At 43.9% G+C, this 4,244-nt stretch overlaps 1 long non-coding RNA gene across 1 annotated transcript; it reads right to left on the bottom strand.

The window, feature by feature from the left end:
- Positions 1-504: 504 nt before the first annotated feature.
- On the bottom strand, positions 505-3,008 carry LOC118160094. The gene is made up of 2 exons (XR_004747331.1): positions 2,211-3,008; positions 505-566 (listed from the first exon to the last, which is right to left on the bottom strand). It is a non-coding gene; the product is annotated as an uncharacterized LOC118160094 (long non-coding RNA).
- Between the last annotated feature and the right edge of the window lie 1,236 nt (positions 3,009-4,244).

The raw sequence follows: 4,244 nt of genomic DNA on the forward strand, positions 1-4,244 counted from the left end.
TGTTATAAATTAGACCACACAATTTTCTGGTCTATTGAAATTATTTTATTAATCAAGTAAGCAGACACAAGCAAAACAGCGCTGGGCGGCTGGGGAGTCTCCGCTCCGCAACAGCACGCAACTTCCCTTTCCAGGGTTGCTGTTTTATAGCAGTCGAATTCCGGCTTGTCAGGACTTGTTGAACTGGCTGAGGCTGCGCAGTCTATTGTTGAGAGGGGGGTCGTTGTTCCTCTGCCGGTGATCACGCGTTGTGCTCGTGTTCAGGTGGGGGAAGTGAAGTGGCAAAAAGGATGTCTTGTGGTAAGGAACTTCACAGAGTCTGTTTTCACTCAAGGATGTTTACCCAACACCCCCTCCTGCTATCTGTTTGCTTAATCCTCCCCCTTATCAAGGCCATTAAATTGTGCACCCTTATCTCCTCAGCAGATCCTCCAAATTCCTCAAAGACAATGAACAAACCCCCACTAATTTATTACAATCCCTCCTTTTTCTTTTTCTAACATATTTTGTTCATTGAATTTTTGCAATATTTGCTTGCTGAGCATCAAAGTTTCTGCGTTGTCCTCCTGCTCAAGAGATTCATACTTAGCACGCACGAGCATAAGATGAGCTGCCTCTAATCGGCTTTTTACAATTGCAATTACTCGATTGAATATACATGGTCCAAAAGTCAGTGCTAATATAAGTAACAACAAGGGCCCCGCTATGGTTGATAGCAGGGTAGTAAGCTAAGGTGAGTAATTAAACCAGGATTCATACCAATTCTGACGAGCCTCATTTTCCCTTTTGCGTTTTTCTAATCCTTCCCGCAATTTAGTCATTGTATCTCTCACCACCCCAGTATGATCTGCATATACACAACATTCTTCACGCAGGGCTGCACACAGTCCTCCTTGTTGTAAGAAAATCAAATCCAACCCTCTACGGTTTTGGAGTACCACTTCAGATAATGACCTAACCGATTTTTCCAGAGCTGTTATTGATTGCTCTATACGGGCCAGATCCTCATCTACGGCAATGCGTAGAGAAGTAAATTCCTGGCTTTGTTTTACCAGGGAAGCAATTCCAGTTCCTGCACCTGCAGCCCCGAGAGCCATTAAAGTGGCTAAGGTGACGGCCGTAATAGGCTCCCTCTTTACCAGATGGTATTCAGCCACTGTGTGATGGGTATACATATACTCTTCAGTGTGGTATTGAATCCTTGGTATAATGACCACCTGTACACAAAAATCATGAGATGTGCTAAACAATTTTAAAGATATGCAAGGAGTGACTCCTAACGATGAACATACCCACCTAGTGTTATTTGCAGGAATTAACCATTTGTGGGTTCGGTCCATTTTTTCAGTGACATGGCACAGATCATTTTTATCTCTTGGAACTGTGCCGACACATCTACCTTTTCCTGTAACTTGAGTCAAAGTTATCCCGATTTCCTGACCCCAACTGCATTTGGAAGGATTTAACTCATTTGAATATTCAGACCTCCCCATATCCCCTATAGCTTCATAATATGGGGGCTTAACACTTACACATAGCCAGCACCCTTCAGTTATCTCAGGATTAGTTTGATTTAGTACCTGGAAACTAGCATTTATAACTTTCCACATACTACTCCCGGGTACAACCTCTTTCTTTTTCACAATGCTTGGAAGCAGTGTGGGAAAGGATAACTCTGTCGACTTATTGAAAAACACTGTAGTAGGTCGGGCAGTCCCAGGTATCTTTACAGTCTGGGCAATCAAGACTTCCCCTAATAACTCTTTATTAGGCCCGACTACCTTGGAAGTCTCGGGTATTTCCTTCTTTATTAGTATGAGTCCTCCCTTGTCAGTTCCAGGTTCCGTATACCTTATTCCCCACACTCTTCCCATGTTCCACCCTCTATCCGTGGGTTGGGTAACATTTAAAAAAAGATATTTGCAGTTTCCACGTCCTCCCCACCCTTGCGGTGGAATGCACCCATATGGACCCCATTGGACCCTTAAGTATTTATCTCTACCGTATCCCGGTATCCAGCTAGGGGCTATAGTCTCACAACCCCAGTAGCTGCAGTAATATTGATTAGGGGAGTTGCAGTACCCCTTTCCAGGATTCGAACTCGGGCACATATAAAATCCCATATATTCCCAGCATTGGGGCCTCGGGATCAGCTTACATAGTGTAGAAGTAAAGCTTGGCCCCCCCGATGTTATCTGGGTAGCAATAACCTGTTGATCCTCGAATCGACTTAAAGTCCATTTAAAGGGTTGGTGGGGGTGGTGTTGAGTCGCTATGCAGGATGAAATCACTGCGAGAACCCCTAAATACCGATAGGAATGGCTGAGGCCCATTTCTTTCCCCACTTATTCACTCCTCTGCCTCACTCGTCAGTTGGGTTGCAGCCAACTACGAGGTTTTAGTTCTTCTCGGCAGCAGTAGTGTTCTTCAGGGGAGAGCCTCTACCTTAACCCACGGTACCTATCGAGTTCGTCGCAATGTGAGCTTCAGGTCTTTGTTTCCTGGAGCGATCTCCCACTTCTCGTCACAGATGGGTCCTTTAACACGGCTGGCATGTGTCCATCCTTTCTCCACAGTCCGGACAGCTGTTTCTGTAGTAAGCAAAACAACATAGGGGCCTTCCCATTGTGGTGTTAATGTAACTTCTTTCCAAGTTTTTATCAGGACCTTATCTCCAGGCTGTATCTTGTGGATTGCCATATCCAAAGGAGGACGTTGCACAATTAAACCCTTTTTCTGTAATTCCCTGCGTCTATTTATCAATTGTGTGAGGTAAGGTTTTAATTGATCATCTTGTAGGTGGGGATGATCAAGGGGTATCTCAAGATCGTAAGGCATACCATACAGCATTTCAAAAGGGGAGATTCCCAGATCAGTCCTGGGCTTCACGCGTATACTTAACAAAGCTAGCGGCAAGCACTTTATCCAAGAGGTTTTCGTTTCTAACATTAATTTAGTAAGTTGCTTTTTAATTTCCCCGTTCATCTGTTCTACTTTCCCCGAGCTCTGAGGATGCCAGGGAGTATGATATTCCCATTTGATTCCTAAAGCTTTCATTGTGTCACGGGACACTTTTGACACAAATTGTGATCCCCTATCAGAATCTATTGCTTCTACAATCCCATATCGGGGAATTATGTTTTCTAACAATATTTTCACTACGGTTTGTGCTGTAGCCCTTGTCGTGGGAAATGCTTCAACAAAATTTGTAAGATGGTCTATGATTACCAGCAAATATTTGTATCTTCCTGTTTTGGGAAGTTCGGTAAAATCCAATTGAATTCTTGCAAAGGGTCGGTGGGCTAATTCTCGTCCTCCCAGAACCCTTTTTCTCATATTTTTAGCATTTACCCTCCGACAAATCATACACCCATTAACAATTCCCTTTGCTATGTTATATATCCCTATACACATATAATTATTGGCGAATTGATCTACTAACGCCTGAGCACCCCAATGCATTTGTTCATGAAATCTCCGTAGCACCCTCATAGCTACTGATTTTGGTAACACTTCTTGTCCGTCAGGTAGTACCCATTTTCCTTTTTCACTTTCTCGAATCCCCATTTGTGTCATCTTTTCCTTTTCTACAGTAGTAAAACAAAACAAGGGGAGGGGGGCGTGCCCACCAGAACATAAAGACTTAGCTGGGCCATGCTTGTAACACTTCCTGTAAGGCGGACTCTCCTCCTCCAAACAATTACATTCAATCCCTTCTACTCCCCAGTCTTTCCAGCAATCATAGCATGGAAATTTCTTTAAATCCTTCCCCTTGCCACAATTCGGGCAGTCTGCTCTCTTAGTCAGTTCATATACACCCATGAGAGCTGCTCTTTTTGCTTCCTGGTCAGCTAAGTTATTACCTCTGATTTGGGGATTCAGCCCTCGCTTGTGTCCTTTTACATGCACCACCGCAATCTCCTTAGGCTCCCTGATGGCTTGTAAAACTTGGAGAATCAACTCCTGATGAAATAGTCCTTTTCCTCGTGAATTTATAAATCCTCTCTCTTCCCATATTTTCCCAAAGGTGTGTACATGCACCACACCAAAGGTGTATTTCAAATCTGTCCAAATGTTTGCCAGCTCAAGAGCTCTTATCAAGGTGATGATTTCCACCTTTTGGGCTGATGTTTGTTACCGCATATCCTGTGAAGCAAAAATCCCTGGCGGACGAAGCTGCTGCCATCTATGTACCAGTCCTCCACATCTTCTAGGGGTGTTTCCTAGAAGTCTGGTCAGCTGGA

This window comes from Oxyura jamaicensis, unplaced genomic scaffold (assembly GCF_011077185.1).
Source record: "Oxyura jamaicensis isolate SHBP4307 breed ruddy duck unplaced genomic scaffold, BPBGC_Ojam_1.0 oxyUn_random_OJ85982, whole genome shotgun sequence".
NCBI lineage: Eukaryota > Metazoa > Chordata > Aves > Anseriformes > Anatidae > Oxyura > Oxyura jamaicensis.